The 27007-nt window shown below is 41.1% G+C and overlaps 1 long non-coding RNA gene across 2 annotated transcripts in view; it reads left to right on the top strand.

Annotated features, from left to right (window-relative positions):
• The first annotated feature begins 927 nt into the window (after positions 1–927).
• LOC115129503 (uncharacterized) overlaps positions 928–27007 on the top strand; it is a 173039-nt gene continuing 146959 nt past the window's right edge. The window contains exons 1-3 of one of the 2 annotated variants that reach the window (XR_010463953.1): positions 928–2434; positions 3357–3574; positions 4239–6216. This is a non-coding gene — a long non-coding RNA (uncharacterized LOC115129503). Of the gene's footprint in view, positions 2435–3356; positions 3575–4238; positions 6941–27007 lie in introns of those variants that run through there. The other variant, XR_003863668.2, reaches the window with a different exon arrangement.

The following is a 27007-nucleotide window of genomic DNA, read 5'->3' on the forward strand; positions in this document are numbered from 1 at the left end:
ATGCCCAAAGCTACAGTATCTTCATTACCCATGCCAGGTTGAAATCAAAACACAAGCTTGGCTGTTTGCCATTTTGGACATGTTTGCTCACAGTGCAGAGTGCCTATAACATCTGAGAAAAGGCTACGAAATATATTAGCCTACAAAATAAAATGGCATAGAGAATGGACAGGAGAATGACGTGAAATCCAAGTATTTTAGCATTATGTAATGTAGATGCAACTGCAGCTCCTTTCCTATGATGACCATCTTATTTGACCCGGTTGTCTTTTATACTGTAGATCAGATTATTCAAAACAAATCCTATTAGAAATTTCTCCTGTTGAGAAATAAAAACCAGACATTCAATCTCCTAGACATGCCAAAAACCACTCCCAGAAACGTAGAACATTCTCACTGAATTGTATTTGAGTTCATTTTTAATCGCCCTATTTCTTCAGCTGGAAAAGATTGAGATCCAACACCGGAGACATGAAAACGTGACGGCTTTGTTCACCTCTCCACAACCACCATAGAGAGCTTCAGCCTCCCACACATAAATCTTAGAAGTCCCCATCTCCGCTTGTAGTCCGTATTATAATGCTGATCACACACACACACTTTGTGGAAGCACAGGCTTTAAGCATTTCAGAGACAGGAGGAACAGAAGACGCCTCGTACGGTTCCCTCTTATGTTGCCAACTTTAGTAATAGTAGGGCTTTAAACTAAACAAATGGGAGAGGCAGAGGAGAGCTTTCATGTTTATTCCCTTTGTTTGGCGTAATGCGTTTCTCCCCCACATTGCCTCAATTACTAGAGGTTGTTCTGTGCTAAATGCAGTTCAAACCACACTGGGTGGTATCTGTCTCTATTAATACACTAAATGTAATTTTCGTATTGAAATCCAGGAAGTAGATTCATGTGTGCCCTTGAGTCGGGACCCGGGACTTCCGAGGTGGGCGTGGTTGAAGGATGTAAACAATAATTTTCTGTTCTCACTCCCTCACATTATTTGCTGCCCTCGTTAAATGTAATTAGTGTAAGGAATGTCAGATCGAGAACGAAGAGGAAATTGGGGACCTGACCTATTTTCAGAATGGTACTGTTGTGCCATATCGGTTTGAGCCGGAGTATACTGAGGCTGAGTTGTTCCGATTGCGGGCTGACCGAGAGAAAAGAGAGAGACAGGAGCGAGCAGATGTCGAGGAAACACAGGCTCTTACCAGAATGGAGATGCCTACCTCAACCAACAGACAGTGAATGTGGGGGCTGTTTTATTAGACTTCAATGCAACTTTTGACATTATCGATCGTAGTCTGTTGCTGGATGAACATACGTGTTATGGCTGTACACCCCCTGCTATATTGTGGATAAATAGTTACTTGTATAACAAAACACATAGGGTGTTATATTAATGGAAGCCTCTCCACAAAAATCAGGTAGAATCAGGAATTCCCCAGGGCAGCTGTCTAGACCGCTTACTTTCAATCTTTACTAACGACATGAGTAGAGCCAGTGTGTCTATGTATGCGGATAACTCAACACTATTTACATTTATTTAACTAGGCAACTCAGTTAAGAACAAATTCTTATTTTCAATTAACAAAGAGTTGGAGTTAGTTTCAGAATGGGTGGCAAAGAATAAGTTATTCCTAAATATATAAAAAACTAGGATGTACACAGTGAGATAATATGCATGTCAATCTCTCCTGGCTCAAAGTGGAGGAGAGATTGACTTCATCACTACTTATATTTATGAGAGGTATTGACATGCTGAGTGCACTGAGCTGCGTTCTCAGCCCTCTCCTGTACTCCCTGTTCACCCAGGGCTGCGTGGCCATGCACGCCTCCAACTCAATCATCAAGTTTGCAGACGACACTACAGTGGTAGGCTTGATTACCAACAACAACGAGACGGCCTACAGGGAGGAGGTGAGGGCCATCGGAGTGTGATGTCAGGAAAATAACCTCACACTCAATGTCAACAAAACAAAAGGAGATGATCGTGGACTTCAGGAAACAGCAGAGGGAGCAGCCCCCTATCTACATTGACGGGACAGTAGTGGAGAGGGTGGAAAGTTCCTCGGCGTACACATCACAGACAAACTGAAATGGTCCACCCACACAGACAGCGTGGTGAAGAAGGCGCAGCAGCGCCTCTTCAACCTCAGGAGGCTGAAAAAATTTGGCTTGTCACCAAAAACACTCAAACTTTTACAGACGCACAATCGAAAGCCTCCTGTCGGGCTGTATCACCGCCTGGTACGGCAGCTGCTCCGCCCATAACCGCAAGGCTCTCCAGAGGCTAGTGAGGTCTGCACAATGCATCACTGGGTGCAAACTACCTGCCCTCCAGGACACCTACACCACCCGATGTCACAGGAAGGCCAAAAAGATCATCAAGGACAACAACCACCCGAGCCACTGCCTGTTCACCCCACTATCATCCAGAAGGTGAGGTCAGTACAGGTGCATCAAAGCGGGGACCGAGAGAGATCGAAAAACAGCTTCTATCTCAAGGCCATCAGACTATTAAACAGCCACCACTAACATTGAGTGGCTGCTGCCAACATACTGACTCAACTCTAGCCACTTTAATAATGGAAAGATTTATGTAATCAATTTATCACTAGCCACTTTATATAATGTTTTCATACCCTACATTACTCTTCTCATATGTATATACTGTACTCTATACCATCTACTGCATCTTGCCTCTGCCGTTCGGGCATCACTCATTCATATATTTTTATGTACATATTCGTATTCATTCCTTTACACTTGTGTGTGTATAAGGTAGTTGTTGTGAAATTGTTAGGTTATATTACTTGTTAGATATTACTGCATGGTCGGAACTAGAAGCACAAGCATTTCGCTACAATCGTTTTAACATCTGCTAACCATGTGTATGCGACAAATAAATTTGATTTGATTTTGAACGCACAGCTCGGACACCCATGCATCCCCCAATAGACATGCCACCAGAATAGACATGCCACCAGAGGTCTCTTCACAATCCCCAAGTCCAGAACAGACTATGGGAGGCGCACAGTACTACATAGAGCCATGACAACATGGAACTCTATTCCACATCAAGTAACTCATGCAAGCAGTGAAATTATATATATTTTTTAAACAGATAAAAATACACCTTATGGAACAGCGGGGTCTGTGAAGCAACACAAACATAGGCACAGACACATGCATACAAACACACGATAACATACGCACTATACACACGTACACATGGATTTTGTGTTGTAGATATGTGGTAGTAGAGTAGGGGCCCGAGGGCACACAAACAAATATGTTGTGAAATCTGTTGTGAATGTATTGTAATGTTTAAATAAAATGTATAACTGCCTTAATTTTGAAGGACCCCTGCTTGAGAATGGGACCAGCTTATTTCCGATAATGGAGGAGGTAGAACATCAGACTGACGATGCAGCAGAAGATGGGGTGTGCGTAACTAAACACTCCGATGTCTCGTCTCTCATCAATCCTGGTGTGTTGAGAGACTTTCTTCAGAATGCCCAGGATCAACTGGAAACAACGTGACACACCGGACGGTCCAAACGGGAAGCTCTCTGAATCGTACGTTTTTTGGGGCTTATATTACTCACAGGATATTTATATTCCTTTCTAAAAATGAAAATAAATAGTCCCCTTAAAGTTTGTCTGACAACGATTACATGCTGGCTAGGTAGACCGTGTCTAGAACTAGTGGATGTGCGCCATCGAAATAGAGTGTAATGGACGTGGACTTCACAATCTGGGTCTACATAAAAAATGATTTATATTACTTACCAAACCGTCTAAGAGGTAGAAAGTCAATAGAGGTAGTAGAGAAGAACATGTCGCTTGCAATTGCCAGTCTAGCTTTTATATACCAATAAGCTCCTAATTAGCCTGTAAACCCACACACAAGAGGAAGAACCTACCTTTGAACAATGAGTTTGCTATGCAGTCTTCAAGTATAGAAGACCAAGAAAGACATCAATAGCATTACGGCAGGTAGCCTTTCGGTTAAAATTTTGGGCCAGTAACCGAAAGGTTGCTGGTTTGAATTCCTGAGCCAACAAGGTGAAAAATCTGTCTGTGTCCATGAGCAAGGCACTTAATCGTAACTGCTCCTATTAGTCGCTCCGGGATAAGAGTGTCTGCTAAATTACCTACATGTAAATGTATTGTGCCATCATCAATACGACTTATATATTAATATGCTTACTGATCTCTGAGCCTGCTATATTTTATGCAGGCCTATCGTTCTGCCACTTGATAGCCTGCTGCTGCCCCCCCTTGGGTTGTGCCGTGGCGGAGATCTTTGTGGGCTATACTCGGCCTTGTCTCAGGATGGTAAGTTGGTGGTTGAAGATATCCCTCTAGTGATGTGGGGGCTGTGATTTGGCAAAGTGGGTGGGGTTATATCCTGCCTGTTATATCCTGGCCCTGTCCGGGGGTATCGTCGAACGGGGCCACAGTCCTGTCTCAGCCGCCAGTATTTATGCTGCAGTAGTTTGTGTCGGGGTGGCTAGGGTCAATCTGTTATATCTGGAGTATCTCTCCCGTCTTATCCGGTGTCCTGTGTGAATTTAAGTATGCTCTCTCTAATTCTCTCTTTCTCTCTCTCGGAGGACCTGAGCCCTAGGACCATGCCTCAGGACTACCTGGCATGATGACTTCTTGCTGTCCCCAGTCCACCTGGCTGTGCTGCTACTCCAGTTTCAACTGTTCTGCCTACGGCTATGGGACCCTGACATGTTCACCAGACATGCTACCTGTCCCAGAACTGCTGTTTTCACCCCTCATAGCCTGGTTCCTCTCTAGGTTTCTGCCTAGGTTTTGGCCTTTCTGGGGAGTTTTTCCTAGCCACCGTGCTTCTACACCTGCATTGCTTGCTGTTTAGGGTTTTAGGCTGGGTTTCTGTACAGCACTTTGAGATATCAGCTGATGTAAGAAGGGCTATATAAATAAATTGGATTTGGATTATTTATTTATTTTTTGACCAATGGGGTTCTTGACAGCCTGCTGGACCAGTCCAGGTCTAGACAGTCTGCTGGACCAATCGGGTTCTAAAGTTGAATGTCTTCTGTTCAGACACTCTTCTCTACCCAGTCCTCTGCCTGTGTGAAATATTATACATGGCTTCTGGATCTACTGAAAGATGTGTAACAGAATAACAAAAAAATATAAATGAGTCCTAATTAGTCTTTCCTTGCATTCTCCTGAATTTCTTTGGGAGGCATGAATGGAGGAACATTGGGCTCCCTCTTTGAAAAGGGTATGAAAAGGTTACAAAGAAGATGTGAGACACTGAACAAAGAAAAATCACAGACAGTATAGTTCATAGTCCTATCCTCATGTCTGTTCCACCACCCCTCTCCTTCTTCCGTTCCCTTCTAGGCAGGTAGAAACAGAAAGAGTGTTGGCTGGTATAAAACAGCGCCAGACACTACATGTCAATGCAGGGCATGAGCTGATATTCTAAATGTTTTAATTTAAATTATATAAAAGGGTGGGCTAGTTTGTTGTCATTACAACTCATGCATCAGCTAGGACCAGAATCATATATCTATTGTATCTATATGGCCCTGGCTAGGGCTGTGTCCTTCAAGTCATTTTATGCAATCAATAGCACTACAGAAAACTGTGATGCCTAGTAGAAAATTATACTATTTCTTATCAGTAACGTTATAATGAAAGAGGGAATTGTATCACAAAACTAAATAAGCAAAACAGCCAGAAGGATAAAGTTACCGTTACAGTAGTAACTAAGCTAAAAACACCATGAAACAAATAACATTCTAAATCACGTTGTGGAAACGAACTACAGGTGTTAGCAACTTAGCTAGCTAGCAAATACCTTGAATGGTTGGAGCTTTCCCGTCCATGGTGGAAAGACTGTGGGAACAGAACCCGGTTTCAACCGGTCGACATTGTAGTCAGTGGCCACAAAGTGATCACTTGACACGGTCAACCACAGCTGGTGTATGACTTCGGGTGTCGTATCAACACCATAAGCAGAATGTGGGATGGCCTACAGCTATGCATGATACAAAGCTCCATCGTGGTCAGGAAAAGAGTGGAAATGTGTAGAGTATTTGTATCTGACCGGAACATTATTGTACTTCATTTTAGCCAACGTAACTTGACTAGCTACCATTTTTTTTTATTTAACCTTTATTTTACTAGGCAAGTCAGTTAAGAACAAATTATTATTTTCAATGACGGCCTAGGTTATGTAACAATAAATACACCTTATTTAATGAATTTGAGGTAATTTCGGAAATTCTGCATTTTGATATAAAAATACAAAAATCTAAATACTCAAACAATGGACCTAAAAACGGTCTGGGGTACTGACAAAGAGACGGGCAAGTGTTATAAAAGGGCACAGAAGTGGATCAGCCTATAATGTGAACGTCTAGCAACTGTCATATATATATATATATATATGTAAACATTCATACACATAGCTCATATATATTATACAGCGCCAAGCCAAACCGCCTGACTCAAGTCATCTTACCTACCCCTGTTAAAACAGGAACTAGCTCACACAGCCAGCAATAAAACTACCCCCCTAACACTATCCCCTCAGCTTTGTTGTCTCCCGACCCCAGGAAACAAAGACATTCCATCGCAAGAACACATACACCCAGCCATAAAACTGACCCCCTCTACTGGTCAGGGAGCTCAGAGAACAAGACTCTGCTATGCACCAATGGGGCCCGCTCTGGCTAGAGCAAGGCCCGCCTCCAACTCTTTGTGACCAGTCAGAAGACCAAAACGACAAGACTCCACCTACTTTATTCTATGTATAAAAATGAATGTAACCTTTGTATAAGGCCTCTTTTTCACCTGACTCCTTGCCGAGTTATATGAACTAGATCCGTGCACGTAAAACTGCGGGACAAGATATCTTTGACTCATTAAAACTGTCTTTTGTTACAACTGAAATCCACTCTGTCCAGCGTCCATGATTTGGTCTCAACTCTCCAGTATTTGAACATCAACACAACCCAAAGGTTGTGAGTTCGAACTTTAACATTTGAATTAATTAGCAACTTTTCAAGAATGTACTACTTTTTTAGCTACTTTTCAACTACTTGGCATGTTTGCTAACCCTTCTCCTCACCCTAACTATTTTAGCTACTTTTCAACTACTTGGCATGTTTGCTAACCCTTCTCCTCACCCTAAGTATTTTAGCTAACCCTAATGTAACCTTTTAAACTAACTCCTACATTTAACCCAAACCTTTACTCTAATCACTAGTTTAGCTAGCGCTAGCCTTCTAGCTAACGTTAGCCACCTAGCCATCTTGCTAGAATTGGTAACACATCAAACGTTTTGCAAATTTGTGGCATATAGAACATTATGCTAATTAGTAACATATATTAATTCTAATCCCGAACATATCACATGTGATGGGCATCCACAAATTAATACATACAATACGAAACATAACATTTCATACTAAATGGGTGTCTGATTTACATATATAATAATTTTAAAAATGCTCAGAGACAAGGTTGCAGCAAAAATGTCATAACATGTTTTGCAAATTTGCAAAATACTGTGCATTTTGCAAATTCGTAACATATAATACAAATTGGAATTCTTAACATATCATACGAAATTGGTGATTGACACCCACAAATGAATACATACCATACAAAACTTAACCCGAACGTAACCCAATGGTTGCGAGTTCAAATCTTATTGCGGACAACTTTAGCATTTTAGCAACTTTCTAACTACATTTAGCTACTTTGCAACAACTAAGCATGTTAGCTAACCATTCACCTAACATTAACATTAACCGAACTCCTAAATTTAACCCAAATCTTAACCCTAACTCCTAAACCCCCAGCTAGCTAATGTTAGGCACCAAGCTAGAATTCGTAATATGTCATTCGTTTAGCAAATTCGTAACACAGTACCTTTTGCGAATTCGTAACATATCATAATATTTATTTGTTCTTAACTTACTTGCCTAGTTAAATAAATGTAAATAAATAAGAAATGGGTGATGGACAGCCACAAATTAATACACAATTTAGGAAACGTAACATTTCATACTAAATGGAGTGCCTCGATATATTATAGTGGCATTTCTTGGCATTTTTCCTATTTTGTTGCCTTACAACCTGGAATTAAAGTAGATTTTTTTTGGGGGGGGGGGGGGGGGTTGTATCATTTGATTTACACAACATACCTACCACTTTGTAGATGAAAAATATTTTTTTATTGTGAAACAAACAAGAAATTAAACAAAAAAACAGAAAACTTAAGCATGCATAACTATTCACCCCCCCAGAGGTATTACTTTGTAGAGCCACCTTTTGTCTCGATAAGCTTGGCACATCAAGCCACTCTTCAAGGCAAAATTGCTCCAGCTCCTTCAAGTTGAATGGGTTCCGCTGTTGTACAGCAATCTTTAAATCATACCACAGATTCTCAATTGGATTCCAAGACCTTTAAAATGTTTCCCCTTAAACCACTTGAGTGTTGCTTTAGCAGTATGCTTAGGGTCATTGTCCTACTGGAAGGTGAACCTCTGTCCCAGTCTCAAATCTCTGGAAGACAAACAAGTTTTCCTCAAAAATGTCCCTGTATTTAGCGTCATCCATCATCCCTTCAATTCTGACGTGTTTCCCAGTCCCTGCCGATGAAAAACATCCCCACAGCATGATGCTGCCACCACCATGCTTCACTGTGGATGGTGTTCTCAGGGTTATGAGAGGTGTTGGGTTTATTCCAGACATAGCGTTTTCCTTGATGGCCAAAAATCTAAATTTTAGTCTCATCTGACCAGAGTAGCTTCTTCCGTATGTTTGGGGAGTCTCCCACATGCCTTTTGGAGAACACCAAATGTGTTTTCTTTTTCTTTAATCAATGCCTTTTTTCTGGTCACTCTTCTGTAAAGCCCAGCTCTGTGGAGTGTACGGCTTAAAGTGGTCCTATGGACAGATAATCCAATCTCCACTGTGGAGCTTTGCAGCTCCTTCAGGGTAATCTTTGGTCTCTTTGTTGCCTTTCTGATTAATGCCCTCCTTGCCTGGTCCATGAGTTTTGGTGGGCGGCCCTCTCATAGCCGGTTTGTTGTGGTGCCATATTCTTTACATTTTTTAATAATGGATTTATTGGTGCACCGTGTGATGTTCAAAGTTTCAGATATTTTTTTATAACCCAATCCTGATCTGTACTTCTCCACAACTTTGTCCCTGACATGTTTGGAGAACTCCTTGGTCTTCATGGTGCCGCTTGCTTAATGGTGTTGTAGACTCTGGGGCCATTCAGAACAGGTATATATACTGAGATCATGTGACAGATCATGTGACACTTAGATTGCACACAGGTGAACTTACTACTTAACTAATTATGTGACTTCTGATGGTAATTGGCTGCACCAGATCTTTAGGGGCTACATAGATAAGGGGGTGAATACACATGCACGCACCACTTTTCAGTTAATTTTTTTGAATTCTTTGAAACAAGTAATTTTTAAAATTTAACTTCACCAATTTGGACTATTTTGTGTATGTCCATTACATAAAATCCAAATATAAATCAATTCAATTTACAGGTTGTAATACAACAAAATAGGAAAATCGCCTAGGTGGATGAATACTTTTACAAGGCACTGTATGAAATTCCCTAAGACCAGGTTGGGGGAGAAGAAGTATAGGTCCATTAGTTTGGGACTAAACAGTTCCAGTCAATAAGCCATCGACCCTATAAGAGCAGCTGCTAAATGACTCCAATGTATAAAAAAAGTACAAATATTATGGTAATTTAATATTTCACACAAAGCAACATTGCCCATGCCAGAAATACCCCCTCCCCCCTTTGTTTCCCTCCAGAACTACAGCACCAGAGACTGTTTGTATGATGATGGCTTCCTCACCACATCACGCAACGGGAAGAGTTACTTATATGGATTCAGTTACACTGATGGCCAAATAAATCATACAGGCAACCGTTTGAAGTGAGTGGCACATCTGTCTCCCTGGCACTCCATTAAAACACTGATGAGTTCATATTCCTCAGCAGGAGCAATCAGCCTTGTCCGGATGACCACCGACCACACCTCCATTTGGAAGCGCTGGAGTGGCACAGTGTGGGTGAAGACCCGGGAAGTGGTATGTGTCGCATGAAGGGAAAGTGAAAACAAAATACAGTAATATCCCGCTGTGGCCCCTTTCTAGTCATTGGCATCTCCTAGTACAGAGGAACTCTGATATGACCGTGGAAATGGGGAGTGCCCTGGGCGTAGTATACAACCCTTGTAAAAAGAGAGATACAGGAGCATATTTTACAGCAACTCGAGGGAGGTAGAAAGAAAACAGGTTCTTCACCTAGGGCAAACTTTCACATATTGGGTTATAGTACTAAGCAGTAGGATTTAATGGATGCTCAAGGGGCGTACTGGATTGCCCACCTGTGTAAAAACATGTTGCAAAGCCATGTAGCATATGTACAGTATATAATGTGTATATAGTGCCTTCGGAAAGTATTCAGACCACTTGACTTTTTCCAAATGTTGTTACGTTACAGCCCTATTCTAAAATAGATTTTTTAAATCCTCAGCAATCTATACACAATTCCTCATAATGACAAAGTGAAAACAGAATTTTTGAATTTTGGGATAATTTATTGAACATAAAAAAATAAAAATACCTTATTTACATAAGTATTCAGACATTTTGCAATGAGACTCAACATTTTGCTCAGGTGCATCCTGTTTCCATTGATCATCGTTGAGATGTTTCTACAACTTGATTGCAGTCCTGTTATGATGAATTCATTTGATTGGACATGATTTGGAAAGGCACACACCTGTCTATATAAGGTTCCACAGTTGACAGTGCATGTCTGAGCAAAAACCAGAGAAGGGTACCAAAAAATATCTGCAGCATTGAAGGTCCCCAAGAAAAGTGCCCTCCATCACAATTAAATGGAAGAAGTTTGGAACCACTAAGACTCTTCCTAGAGCTGGCCGCCCGGCCAATCTGAGCAATCGGGGGAAAAGGGCCTAGGTCAGGGAGGTGACCAAGAACCCGATGGTCATTCTGACAGAGCTCTAGAGTTCATTTGTGCAGATGGGAGACCCTTCCACAAAAAAGTATTAAACAAATCAAAATATATTTTAAATTTGGAATCTTGTAAGTAAACACAAAAAAGAAAGACGTACCAAGCAGACAATGGATCCACTACGAGAGATCAACTCACTTACCATGCATTGTGCGAATACCCTCTCATTCACGCAAGATGCCAACAAGCTCAGGGTTCCTGCTTTTTCTAAATTTGGATTATTCAAAGTAGCCACCCTTTGCCTTGATGACAGCTTTGCACACTCTTGGCATTCTCTCAACCAGCTCCACCTGTATCTAATAAACTGCCAACTGAGTGTATACACTGAGTATTCAAAACATTAAGAACACCTCCTCTTTCCATGACAGAAAGACCAGGTGAAAGCTATGATCCCTTATTGATGTCACTTGTTCAATCCACTTCAATCGGTGTAGAGGACGGGGAGGAATTTGGTATACTCAGTATAAATATACACACACTGTGTATATACAGTTGACGTCGGAAGTTTACATACACTTAGGTTGGAGTCATTAAAAGTCATTTTTCAACCACTCCACAAATTTCTTGTTAACAAACCACATCTACTTTGTGCATGACACATCATTTTTCCAACAATTGTTTACAGACAGACTATTTCACTTATAATTCACTGTATCACAATTTCAGTGGGTCAGAAGTTGACATACACTAAGTTGACTGTGCCTTTAAACAGCTTGGAAAATTCCAAAAAATGATGTCATGGCTTTAGAAGCTTCTGATAGGCTAATTGACATCATTTGAGTCAATTGGAGGTGTACCTGTGGATATATTTCAAGGCCTACCTTCAAACTCAGTGCCTCTTTGCTTGACATTATGGGAAAATCAAAAGAAATCAGCCAAGACCTCATTTGACATTTGACCCAAGATAAGCAATTTAAAGGCAATGCTACCAAATACTAATTGAGTGTATGTAATCTTCTGACCCACTGGGAATGTGATGAAATAAATACAAGCTGAAATAAATCACTCTACTATTATTCTGACATTTCACATTCTTAAAATAAAGTGATGATCCTAACTGACCAAATATGTCATTTTTACTAGGATTATATGTCAGGAATTGTGAAAAACTGAGTTTAAATGTATTTGGCTAAGGTGTATGTAATCTTCCGACTTCAACTGTATATACTGTGTATGTATATATATTTAACACATTTATTTTTGTTCTACTTTTATTTTATGCACTGCATTACAAATGTAATAATAATAATATTATTGTTATTCAAATGTTTAACAGTAAAACATTTAATGGATTCCATGTTGCCGTCAAGAGTTAAGACAATTGTATTTATAGTAAGAGAGCAAATTAGAATGTAAATTGCAACATTTGGTGTCTGCAGGGAAAACAGTTTGCTCTGATAAAATGAAATACATTTAGGCTTTTCCAAGCCACTGATGTTTCAATCCTCTCAAGAGCAAACAGTGCATTAGTTAAATAAACAAGTTTGCACGGTTATGCAATCTTCATCAAGTAAATTACTCAATACATTTTTTTAAATAAGTTGATATATTAGTGTCACAGCTTCAGTGTCTATGATCTCGGATACTTCGCCTCTTCATTGATTTCTCAAAACAAGGGTTGATTTTTTTTCCCCTGAAACAATATTAATTATGATATCGTGAAGAACAATATAATAAATCATTCACAACAACGCCCTGATTTCACCTACCATCAGGTGACTTCATGCATGGGCGAAATTGATATACTGTACCTTTCACATTTTGCCACATATGTCTTTTTTGGCCACACCATTTCTGAGCGGGAGAATGTAGAGAAATATGAAAGAATGTAGTTTAATTTCCAACGTGGTCTCAGGGCAATTTATTATTCTGTATGTAAATCTGTGACACTCCATTTAGTATGATATGTTCCGTTACATTATGAATCGAATAACAGTTGTACAATATCATACGAATTAGAGGACATATAGTATCATACGCCTTACCCAGTCTTACAATAGCATACGAAATGGAATAAGTCATTTATCACACATCTTGGGGGACATAAAGTGTTGCACGTCTTTACCTGAGACCAGGTTGCTTGTTGCACTGTAACAAAGGAGAATTACAGAGATAATTTATGTTGGTGGTTATGGTAACTAATGGCAAAGGTTAGGAGAACTAAAATTACAAAGGTGAGGTTAATTTACCAAGCAGGTTAGGGTTAGAATATGGGCTAGGTGAAGTGTTCGATGAAAAGCAGTAATTGTCCCCGACTCGACTCAAACATGCAACCTTTGGTTTTCTAGACGGTTGTGGATTACTTCCACCCATCCTCCCTGACCAACCTTTCTACTTTTGTTCCATGTCTCATGTAACTAGACCATTAGTAGGTTTCATCCGTCTTGGAGGTGCTCAGAAATACAGTAAGTAAAGTATATTTCGTATATTTTACAGGCCAGGCTGTAATTTCAGGTTCACTTGATATTAACTCTGAAAAGTAGGAAACAGGAAACATATTACAGATTGTTGTTTAAAGGTGTCATCTGGGATGTTATGGAGTCATTTCATGATCTAGTGCAGGTTATACTGTAATAATATGGCCATTTCTAAGATTTATTCTGTCCAACGCAACTTACAGTTACCATATTCAGTATATATCCACAAACCTGGTGTTGCAAGCAGTATGTTGTAACCAACTGATCTATCGGTTATCGTTCTAAGTAACAAAATGACCTTCTATTGTGTATCTACCATACAGTGGCTTGCGAAAGTATTCACCCCCTTGGCATTTTTCCTATTTGTTGCCTTACAATCTGGAATTAAAATTATTATTATTTTTTTTTTGGGGGGGGGGGGGCGTTTGTATCATTTGATTTACACAACATGCCTACCACTTTGAAGATGCAACATATTTTTTATTGTGAAACAAATAAGTCTCAAATCTCTGGAAGACTGAAACAGGTCAATTTCCCTGTATTTTGCATCATCCATCATTCCTTCAATCCTGACCAGTTTCCCAGTCCCTGCCGATGAAAAATATCCCCACAGCATGATGCTGCCACCACTATGCTTCACTGTAGGGATGATATTCTTGGGGTGATGAGAGGTGTTGGGTTTGAGCCAGACATGGCGTTTTCCTTGATGGCCAAAAATCTCAATTTCAGTCTCATCTGACCAGAGTACCTTCTTCCATATGTTTGGGGAGTCTCACACATGCCTTTTGGCAAACACCAAACGTGTTTGCTTATTTTTTACTTTAAGCAATGTCCTTTTCTGGCCATTCTTCTGTAAAGCCCATCTCTGTGGAGTTTACGGCTTAAAGTGGTCTCTGATTAAAGTGGTCTCTGCCTCTCTGATTAATGCCCTCCTTGCCTGGTCCGTGAGTTTTGGTGGGCGGCCCTCTCATGGCAGGTTTGTTGTGGTGCCATATTCTTTGCATTTTTTAATAATGGATTTAATGGTGCTCTGTGGGATGTTCAAAGTTTCAGATATTTTTTTTATAACCCAACCCTGATCTGTACTTCTCCACAACTTTATCCCTGACCTGTTTGGAGAGCTCCTTGGTCTTCATGGTGCCGCTTGCTTGGTGGTGCCCCTTGCTTTGTGGTGTTGCAGACTCTGGGGCCTTTCAGAACCGAACATGTACTGAGATCATGTGACAGATCATGTGACACTTAAATAAAGTCCACCTGTGTGCAATCTTCTGAAGGTAATTGGTTGCACCAGATCTTATTTAGGGGATTCATAACAAAGGGGGTTTTCCATTTTTTTATTTTTTTATTTTCTGAAACAAGTTATTTTTTAAATTTCACTTCACCAATTTGGACTATTTTGTGTATGTCCATTACATGAAACCCCCAAAATCCATTTAAGTTACTGGTTGTAATGCAACGAAATAGGAAAAACACCAAGGGGAATGAATACTTTTGCAAGGCACTGCAGCCTTGACTGGAAGACAGGAACTGGTGAGTAACAGAGGAAGCTACATTTTCAGTGTAATTAGCACTTAAGCCTGCCTGATCACAAATACACCTAAATTACCAGATCATATCCAAGGGGAGTCTGCCCCTAATAGATAATTGACCCCTTTGTGGGTCTGGAGGCTGGAACCAGCGGGAAGGCTAATGATGAAATAAGTGGGGGGGTCATGGCTAAACAAGATCATTGGTATTCACTTCGCAGTTACATCTCCCATTACTTCTGTGTTGTTTACAAAGGCTCTGGAGAGGAGAAAAATATTGGCAAGTTGGACGACTTGGACCTGGCAACACTTGGAACGAGGGGAAGTGGCAAATAAAGGCACTCAGATTAAAGGGATTCACTGCCAGGGCAAAAGGTCTGTTGTTGTCCAGGATGGCTAGGGAAATAGCGGTGGGGGGAGGGGGAGGGGGGGGGGGGGGGGGGGGGTTGTCACTACGGATAGAGCCACAGATGATTTGGCTCTTATAGCAGATTGATTATTGAAGTGTCCTCTTGACTCTTATTACAACTATTAATACTCTTTTTTTTGTCAAAGCCATTTGAAACCAAAAGATGAACTTGAGAAATGAACTTAGGCGATCTTACTAAGAACCAAAAAATGTAAAAGTATGAAATCAATATTTATATTGCTCATATCATCTTGTTTCACTCCTCGCCTAACACCCCTTCCTTGGTAATGACCTTTCCATGAAACCCTGTGCTTTACATATATATGAGTATAGGCTACATTAATCATAGACTACATTAATCATAGACTACATTAATCATAGGCTATATTAATGTATTACAGAGGCAATTTTAGCATGTAAGTATTGGTGGGGCAAACTAAGGGCAAAATGTTTGTTTCTTTTTGATGCATGCCAGCAAAGCCACTACACAACACAACACTAAACAATACATTGTTTGCACTATAACGGTGACAAACGGTGCCCACAAACTTTTAGGGCCTACATAAAGCTGTCCCAACAGCAGAGCTTTCTTTTCAGCACCATGGAGTGAATCCTTACCACTGATATACCTGGCTATCAGAGGAAACTTGTCCCCCCCTCAAGTTGGCTGGATGTCCTTTGGGTGGTGGACCATATTTGATACACACGGAAAGATGTTGAGTGTGAAAAACCCGGCAGTGTTGCAGTTCTTGACACAAACCGATGCGCCTGACACCTACTGTACACTACCATACCCCTGAATTCACCCTCTGAATGGCACACACAATCCATGTCTCAATTGTCTCAAGGCTTAAATATCCTTCTTTAACCTGTCTCCTCCCTTTCATCTACACCAATTTGAAGTGGATTTAACAAGTTACATTAATAAGGGATCATATCTTTAACCTGGATTCACCTGGTCAGTCTATGTCATGGAAAGAGCAGGTGTTCTTAATGTTTTGTATACTCAATGTACATGAAAAATCCAGAAATATTGCAACGAACAAACCTTGAAAGCTACTATATCATATTCTGTGTGCTAGACTTATCTTCTGCATGTTTGACTCTGCTTTCCTGACATGTGTTTGTGCCAGAGGTTCTGAGAGGGAATTAGTTATGCTAATTCCAAGGCGTAAGTGTCCCATCTGTTTCACAAATCACACACACAATTTAGAAGTATAATTTAGCTACAACGAGGCGTTATGCACATTTGTCTATTGTCATGCACACAAGGATTCACATTTTGTTCCCACAACCTATTATAATCCATCTACAAAACCATATGTGCACATTAGGAATGATTGGGCAAAGAAAGATTCATCGCATTCCGTTCATCATCTGCAACACTGAGAATAAATGGCTTGAAGCTACTACTACCCAAAAGGTCCTTACCATAACAAGGCGTATCATTTCGTTTGTTATGCTCCAAATTCACTGTTTTCTTTGGGAAAAGATCACATGAAAGTGATCCCCAGACAACTGCACTTGCAAATATTCCACATAAGGCATCAGGAGCTATACTGGCCTTGTCAGTGGTCTTGTATAGATCTCCAAGTTCTTAAAAAGATGGCTAGCAAATGATCTTGACATTTGTGGAATATTAATGTATAATACATCATGTAGTTCCCGTTCATATTAAAAACAATAAACTACGGTTTAAGTGTGAAATAAGAATTGTTCTGAAGTTGAAAACGGGAATTCACATGAGCACCACAATGCATACTTCACCCATGCTCTACCAAGGTTTTCCAGCACACAGATTTGACCTACTACAGAAGCTACTGTATGTTGGTCTATTTCTTCAAACAATGTGTATGTATGCAGGTTGCTTGGGATTCAAACCTTCTCAAACGCCCGAAAAACTCAGATAATACTTTTATTTCCCTTTTCTTTTGACCCACATTTTAATCACATAGACAGTCAGGTGAAATCCAGAATATCTAAAGTGTCACAAGAATGAAGATGCATGCTCACACAATGTACACAGTGTAAATTGTGTCAAAAAGCCAGCATGACTTCCTTTGGGGAAGTATTTGGACATGGATGTCAAAATTGTTTTTGGACTCTATAATCAAATCAAACTTTATTTGCCACTTGCGCCGAATACAACAAGTGTAGACTTTACAGTGAAATGCTTACTTACAAGCCCTTAACCAACAGTGCAGTTCAAGAAGAGGAAAATACTCTATACTCTAGCACTTTGGGTTTGAACGAATAATGAGGCAATATTAGGAAGATGTCCTGAATATTTTGTACACTCGTTGTGTATATATATATATATACAGTGGGGCAAAAAAGTATGTAGTCAGCCACCAATTGTGCAAGTTCTCCCACTTAAAAAGATGAGAGAGGCCTGTAATTTTCATCATAGGTACACTTCAACTATGACAGACAAAAGGAGGGAAAAAAATCCAGAAAATCACATTGTAGGATTTTTAATGAATTTATTTGCAAATTATAGTGGAAAATAAGTATTTGGTCACCTACAAACAAGCAAAGATTTCTGGCTCTTACAGACCTGTAACTTCTTCTTTAAGAGGCTCCTCTGTCCTCCACTCGTTACCTGTATTAATGGCACCTGTTTGAACTTGTTATCAGTATAAAAGACACCTGTCCACAACCTCAAACAGTCACACTCCAAACTCCACTATGGCCAAGACCAAAGAGCTGTCAAAGGACACCAGAAACAAAATTGTAGACCTGCACCAGGCTGGGAAGACTGAATCTGCAATAGGTAAGCAGCTTGGTTTGAAGAAATCAACTGTGGGAGCAATTATTAGGAAATAGAAGACATACAAGACCACTGATAATCTCTTTCGATCTGGGGCTCCACGCAAGATCTCACCCCGTGGGGTCAAAATGATCACAAGAACGGTGAGCAAAAATCCCAGAACCACACAGGGGGACCTAGTGAATGACCTGCAGAGAGCTGGGACCAAAGTAACAAAGCCTACCATCAGTAACACACTACGCCGCCAGGGACTCAAATCCTGCAGTGCCAGACGTGTCCCCCTGCTTAAGCCAGTACATGTCCAGGCCCGTCTGAAGTTTGCTAGAGAGCATTTGGATGATCCAGAAGAAGATTGGGAGAATGTCATATGGTCAGATGAAACCAAAATAAAACTTTTTGGTAAAAACTCAACTCGTCGTGTTTGGAGGACAAAGAATGCCGAGTTGCATCCAAAGAACACCATACCTACTGTGAAGCATGGGGGTGGAAACATCATGCTTTGGGGCTGTTTTTCTGCAAAGCCTGCAGCCTTGCGAGGGTTAACACGTTTAAATGTTTTACTCACGTCGGCTGCAGTGAAGGAGAGTCCGCAGGTTTTGGTAGCGGGCCGTGTCAGTGGAACTGTATTGTCCTCAAAGCGAGCAAAGAAGTTGTTTAGTCTGTCTCGGAGCAAAACATCCTGGTCCACGACGGGGCTGGTTTTCTTTTTGTAATCCGTGATTGACTGTAGACCCTGCCACATACCTCTTGTGTCTGAGCCGTTCAATTGCGACTCTACTTTGTCTCTATACTGACGCTTAGCTTGTTTGATTGCCTTGCGGAGGGAATAGCTACACTGTTTGTACTCAATCCACGGTTTCTGGTTGGGGAATGTTTTAATAGTTACTGTGGGTACGACATCGACAATTCACTTGCTAATCAATCCACGTGATTAAAGCAATCTTGGAGTGTGGAATCAGATTGGTCGGACCAGTGTTGAACAGACCTGAGAGCGGGAGCTTCCTGTTTTATAAGCCACACCTGGAGGAGGTGGAGACAATTACAAGAACAGGTGAAACAGATCAGGGCGTGACATAGTGTTTTTTTTTTTACTCTTCTGGTATTCATTTACAACACCCTGCAAAGGAGAACCAAAGGAGGATATAATATTAGAACAAAAGCCCAAACTGTTAATACTAATGACGCTCATATACATGTAGGAGGGTTACAGCTCCGACTATGAAAACGTAGAACACATCTATGTGGACCCAGATGAGTATGATGACACGTACACAGTTCTTCGGAGAGAAGGCATTTGCACTTGTATGAGACCGTCCAGAAGAGAGAATCACCACAGGACCTGACCTAAAGGGCGTCTGCAAGGAGAGCAATGGCACCAAACAAAGGCCATGCCTCATAAGATGGATGGGTCATTGGATACATGCTTGGGAAAAAGCTGATCTGTGTTTTCTTTTTTATGCAAGAAATGTATTGAATGTAAATATTGTAATATCCATGAGAGCTTGGAGCTATTTCTATGGTCTTTTTTTGATTATTATTAGAAGCTCATGAATACCAGCAAATCAATGTGTCGTAATCTACAGCATGTAAGACATTTATAGGCATATATAGGCTACTCATGAACGAAACCTAATGCTAGTTCTTTATTTAGTCTTTATTTTTGTATAACTTTACTGCCAAGACAGGAAATTACCTTGCATACTTACCTGAGCGTTTAGAAAATAGGTAACTGATTACCTGCTGACAGAGACTTTAAATAATTTAATTGAAGTAATACTAAACAAATAATCTGTCCACAGACTGAAACACTCAGAATATTCATTCAATATTCAATAGTCAACACATTCAGAATATTCCCTGCTATGTCCTCCATAGTGCATGCACAGTGATGACACTGAACTGAGTTGTAAATTAGGGTTTTTGTGAAATGATTCTCTCTCATTAATCCAGTCACTCTGGTCCACACTGTAGCCCTGCCAGATTCTCTGCACAGTGCATGTCCTTAACCTTGTCCTGCCTTTCTCTGGAGCTTGACCGTGAGAGGGTACAAAATGTCACCAAGACGAAGTGGCAGACGGGGACCATCTCTCCGGGGCTCCATGCCCCTTCTCCTCTCATTAGAGAACATAGCACGATCTCGCCCTTCTTCCCAAATCAAATATGGAGTATTTGATGATGGCCTCTGCGACCTGAGGGCCCTTAATGAGTTTCAAAGGACACTATTCTTTCTTTCTCTCACGATATTCGTCTGGTTCTTGCTGTTTTTCTGCTCTCCAATGCCTTTGTGGTGCCATGTGAGACAGATTGCCATTTTATTACTACATTTTGTCTGTTCCATTTTGTCATATTACATTTTGTACATTTTGTACATGTCACTGTGTATATAACTAAAGATCATCAAGGACAACAACCACCCGAGCCACTGCCTGTTCACCCAGGTATCATCCAGAAGGCGAGGTCAGTACAGGTGCATCAAAGCAGAAACCGAGAGACTGAAAAACAGCTTCTATCTCAAGGCCATCAGACTGTTAAACAGCCACCACTAACATTGAGTGGCTGCTGCCAACATACTGACTCAACTCCAGCCACTTTAATAATGGAAAAATTGATGTAAAAATATATCACTAGCCACTTTAAACAATGCCACTTAATATAATGTTTACATACCCTACATTACTCATCTCATATGTATACACTGTACCCTATACCATCTACTTTATCTTGCCATCTTTATGTAATACATGTATCACTAGTCACTTTAAACAATTCCACTTAATATAATGTTTACATACCCTACATTACTCATCTCATATGTATATACTGTACTCTATACCATCTACTGCATCTTGCCTATGCCGTTCTGTACCATCACTCATTCATATATTTTTATATACATATTCTTCATCCCTTTACACTTGTGTGTATAAGGTAGTTGTTATGGAATTGTTAGGTTAGATTACTCGTTGGTTATTACTGCATTGTCGGAACTAGAAATACAAGCATTTTGCTACACTCGCATTAACATCTGCTAACCATGTATGTGTATGTGACAAATAAAATTTGATTTGATTTACAGATGTAAGATTGCTACATTCATTTTCAGCAGTTTTGTCATTTTGTATGTATTGTAGGATTATTTGATACTACAAGGATTGGTTGTTGCTAGCTATATTCAGTTTGTTTTCGAGTTTGAAACTGCCAGCATCTACCTCGCCTATATGCTTCATGCAGCTTGCTTTTGAGTTTGTGCTTTCCAAGTGGTTCGTACAGGTTGAATGAGCCTACCGCTGATCGCGCGCCTCGCCTCTTGTGCTCCGTGAAGATGTGACCAGACAAACCATTAACATTTTACACCTATCCAGGGATGCTAATTAATGTTCCACTGCAATGTTGGAGCTGACCTGGCACAGACCTAATTTAATCCACCGTATTTTATTCTCAGTGCACCTGCAATGTGAATAAACTGCTTTCTTTGCCAGTGAAGGCCCATAGCCTTAATCTCCTGAACTCTCCCTCAAGTTTACTAGCTTCCCTTAAACCCAGTTCATTTTGGTCATGTTCTCTGTCTCTATAGTCATATAAACTCCTTTCCTTGATTTATTTTGTCATGACTGACCACTGATCTGTAGAGAACTTGAAAGCAATATGGCAGAAAGCTATGTATTCCTTTGAAATATCAGCAGTTGTCAAGAAAAGCAAGTGGATTGAGAGTAATGGGACACGGTAGTACAGTATGTTTATTTGTTCAACAGAGGCACGCATTAGCAGTGAGTGAGACAGCTGATCAGACACTAAAGCAACCCTTTATTCCCCCACTTATGGGTTGTGGCCCATCCAAGTTTGACAATTGTACTTATGAGTCATTTAAATATTTACTATTTTTGTAAAAAAAAAAATATATGAGGCTGAGTGCATCTATTCTAGATTGATTACTTTAATGTAGGGGGCCTGAAGTGAGCTATGTGCATGGTAAACTACCGAACTAGCCTCGGTAACAATATGCTTTTTACTTCTAATGTTATTTTCATTGCTATGCTGTCGTTTGCCACTATTCCCAGAAATTGAAGTCTATTTCGCCAGTTTCCATGAAAGATATCACAATGACCTTGATTCAAAACTGCACATGTTGAATTGATATTTTCTTTTTTTTTCTTTTTTTTTTAGCAGACACTCGTATCCAGACCGACTTACAGTGAGCGCATTCATTGTTTATACTGGCCCCCTGTGGGAATTGAACCCACAACCCTGGTGTTGCAAGCGCCATGCTTCATAAGTTTCTTTCCTTAGGACCCTGAATTTGACTGAGCTTCTGCAGCTCAGCAGTTGCTGCACGATATATTAATCCAAGATTTCTATGAGTGCCTGAGACTTGCTCGTACAATCAGCAGCTTTAAAAAGAGCTTCAAATCCCATGAGCACTGATCCCATTTCTGATTGCCTAATCATTTTAATTGAGGTGCTCCGTCTCGTCTCTAACTAGACAACGTAAATGGACTAGACAAAGTAAAGGGTTGTATATCAACCACTTAAATAATCAGGCATCAAGCTGTTTCATTTGAGCTCTTCCTCTCTTTCAAGAGCACAACGTTCGTTCCTGACGCGTGAATAACAGAGACAAAAGTCCCATCAGCCATGAGACAGCACAACCGTGGAGCTAGATTAGCATCTCAACTCACATTGACCCTATGGAAGGCTTGCTATGTGAAGCAACAATACCTTTAAAAGATTGTTGCACAATTCATTTGAGTTTGTCAATCTAGTGTGTGTACCAAGCGCAAAAGGATCATAGTAAATAAGAATAGGTACCGAAAGTTACACAATTATGTAATAACCATGTACCTACATAGTTTTTGCAACAGTCATGGGAGCAACTTTCAGTGACGAGCAGATGGGCTATGTCATCCTCTGTACAATAAGGTCTCTCTCGCTATGGGGAATATATTGTCTGGAGATGATATTCTGCTGTATTAATTAGTTGTCAGGGAGAAACAATGGGGCCCATTGAGAGACATTAGACTCAGCACCACTCTCTTTCTCCTTGAGACACTAAAGCTAAAAAGGAAACAATTACACACTCTACTTACACTTCTAATAAACATTAGCCATGCAGTCCCCCATGCTTTGTTCACACTCCAGAAAGAAATGGGTTGTTTATCAAATTCCCCCAAGTTTTCAGTTTACTGCTATTCGGTTAAAAAGAAAACAATTTGAACCCGAGAAGGAACGTGGTCCTGTGAATTTGTCATTGTATCATAAAACAATGGAAAAGAATGCTAGTCATTTGTGATCAATGATTTATTTGTATCACATTGCCGGTGACCAAGGTAACCAAAAGAGAGCAAATAGAGTTTTGTATGAAACATGACTATGCTATGAAAAGACACAGGCACGGTAATCTATTCAGCCTATGGTATAGGAAAGTGATATGGACCTTGCATTGTGTATGGGGGCCTTGTCATGCTGAAACAGGAATGGGCCTTCCCCAAACTGTTGCCACAAAGTAGGAAGCACAGAATTGCCTAGAATGTCATTGTATGCTGTAGCATTAACATTTCCCTTCACTGGAACTAAGAGGCCTAGCCCGAACCATGAAAAACAGACTGAGGCCATTATTCCTCCTTCACCAAACTTTACAATTGGCACTTTGCATTGGGGCAGGTAGCGTTCTTCTGGCATCCGCCAAACCCAGATTTGTCCGTCGGACTGCCAGATAGTGAAGTGTGATTCATCACACCAGAGAACGCATTGCCACTGTCACTGAGCTCTTCAGTAAGGCCATTCTACTGTCAATGTTTGTCTATGGAGATTGCATGGCTGAGAGCTCGATTTTAAACACCTGTCAGCAACACATGTGGCTGAAATAGCCGGATCCACTAATTTGAAGGGGTGTCCACATAGTTTGTATGTACAGTAATAGCGCAGCTAAGGTTTTATCATGCTGTAAATGTTTTTCTGTTGTAAACGCATCAGGTTGTCAGAAACATCTTCTAAAAATATCTGCTTGCAATTTATGATGATACCACAGCACAGAATCTCTTAGTTGGCACATTCAGGGATCATTCTAGTTGCCAAGGAGATTAAAAGGACCTAGAAATAATGTGTAAGACAATATGTCTCCCTTTAACATTAGAACATTACTGTCATGCAATCACAGGTGTGTTGAACACAGCCCACATGCAGCGAAAATATATTTGCAGTTCCCCTGAACAACCTATTTCTCCCAGGGCATTATTTCACATGACTAACCATGCTATTTCCTTTCCCCCGTGATTAAGACCTCTGGTGCATGACCAAATAAAAAATATGACAAAGGAGAAAGTCTCCCGAATGTCTGCTGACTCCACTGACAGAGGATTGTAAAATCCTAGAATGGATCTATGAATGATGGGGAGAAATTGGTTGTGGCAAGGTTAAGGGGAAAGAATGACTCCATGTTTTGCGGTGTGACCCAGAAATATTAAGAGGAGACCCAGGAGGGACAGAGGAATGGGAGCAGGAACTAGGTGATGGTGTTTGTGGAGGCAGGGGGATCCTGAGCTATTGCTGTACTATGGTGTGTGTGTGGGAGCTAGCTGTCAGATGTGTATGTACCGGTAGCGAAGTCAGGTGCAGGAGAGCAGAGATTTGTGAACCAGGCACACACTTTATTTTGGCAAAAGTCACAAGAATTATGTTTAACAATAAACATCTTCGCGAAAAAAGAACACGGAAAAAACAAGCCAGTCTGGCGCGTCAACAATACACACGTAACACAAACAATCTTACACAAAGACATGATGGGGAACAGAGGAACAAATACATGTAGATTGATTGGGGAATGAAAACCAGGTGTGCCGGGAACAAGACAAAACAAATGGATACATGAAAAATGGAGCCGGTGACGTCGACCGCCGAACGCCGCCCGAACAAGGAGAGGAGCCGACTTCGGCGGAAGTCGTGACACTAACTGATAATCCACAGTTTTCCCCTTGAACAATGTTTAACCACATAGTTAGCTCAGATCTCAATTATTATGAAATTAACTGTCACAGAATAAGGTTTCTAAATAACAGGCCAATCTGTAGTGTATTACGACCTAATTATTTGAAATGGTGAAATTATTGCTTCGGGGGTCATTTTATTTCCATAGTGTCACGATCGTCGTTGGAATGAGGTGAGGACCAAAGCTCGGCGTGGTGAGTGTTCATCATATATTTATTAAACAGAGAACACTAAACAAAATAACAAAGGAGAAACTAAATTAAACAGTTCTGAAAGGTGACATACACATAACAGAAAATAATCACCCACGAAACACAAGTGGGAAAAGGCTACCTAAGTATGATTCTCAATCAGAGACAACTAACGACACCTGCCTCTGATTGAGAACCATACCAGGCCAAACGCAAAACGCAACACAGAAAAAGGAACATAGACAACCCACCCAACTCACGCCCTGACCATACTAAAACAAAGACATAACAAAAGAACTAAGGTCAGAACGTGACACATAGCAATTTCCTACCGTCCACGCGAGCGCCTATTAACATCTAGTAGGCTTGCGACGAGTTTGGGCGCTGGAAATGGGATTGAGGATGGGCTTACACCGCACGCTACGGCTCAGAGGATCATGGATTCAATTGTTATTATTTTTTTATTTTCTGTTTTATCCCTACCCCAAATATGAACCCTTACCTTAACCACGCCGAATTAATACCTAAATGGTTAACCTTAACCATTAACTTAACAAGTGCACAATCCTCTCCTTTGTCTTGATCACGTTGAGGGAGAGGTTGTTATCCTGGCACCACCCTGCCAGGTTTCTGACCTCCTCCTTATAGGCCGTCTCATCGTTGTCAGTGATCAGGCCTACCACTGTTGTGTCGCCAGAAAACTTAATGATGGTGTTGGAGTCGTGCTTGGCCATGGAGTCATGGGTGAACAGGGAGTACAGGAGGGGACTGAGCATACACCCCTGAGAGGCCCCTGTGTTGAGGATCAGTGTGACGGATGTGTTGTTACCTACCCTTACCACCTGGGGCGGCCCGTCAGGAAGTCCAGGATCCAGTTGCAGAGGGAGGTGTTTAGTCCCAGGGTCCTTAGCTGAGTGATGAGCTTTGAGGGCACAATGGTGTTGAACACTTTAGCTGTAGTCAGTGAATAGCATTCTCACGTAGGTGGAAAAAAACACACAATAGCACAATTGGTTAGCAGACGATAAAATGGCAGCCATCTCTTCCGGCGCCATCATTTATCCCCTACCAGCCTGAGGATCTACACTGGGTGGGCCTAATATGGGCGTAAAATAATGGCTTTACCTTGGTCGAAAAGAAGGGCTCGGAGTGCATTCGGTTATTCTCCCCTTTCTTCTCCTCCACGGGAGAGGAGGTGCTGGGGAAGTGGACAGTTTCAGATTCTGACCAAACTGCAGGTGTTCTCAGTGTGCTGTCACTTCATGGCCTGCAAATGGGTTTGGAGAGGGAGGAGGAAGGCACCAGCCCCTGGGATGTCTCCTTCCAGGGTTCTGAACAAGAGGAATGTCACCAGCCCCTGGGATGTCTCCTTCCAGGGTTCTGAACAAGAGGAATGTCACCAGCCCCTGGGATGTCTCCGTCCAGGGTTCTGAACAAGAGGAATGTCACCAGCCCCTGGGATGTCTCCTTCCAGGGCTCTGAACAAGAGGAATGACACCAGCCCCTGGGATGTCTCCTTCCAGGCTTCTGAACAAAAGAAATGGCACCAGCCCCTGGGATGTCTCCTTCCAGGGTTCTGAACAAGAGGAATGACACCAGTAGCATCAGCACCTCGGAGCTCTCTGCTCCCAGAAG

This window comes from Oncorhynchus nerka, linkage group LG5 (genome assembly GCF_034236695.1).
Source record: "Oncorhynchus nerka isolate Pitt River linkage group LG5, Oner_Uvic_2.0, whole genome shotgun sequence".
NCBI classification, from domain to species: Eukaryota; Metazoa; Chordata; class Actinopteri; order Salmoniformes; family Salmonidae; genus Oncorhynchus; species Oncorhynchus nerka.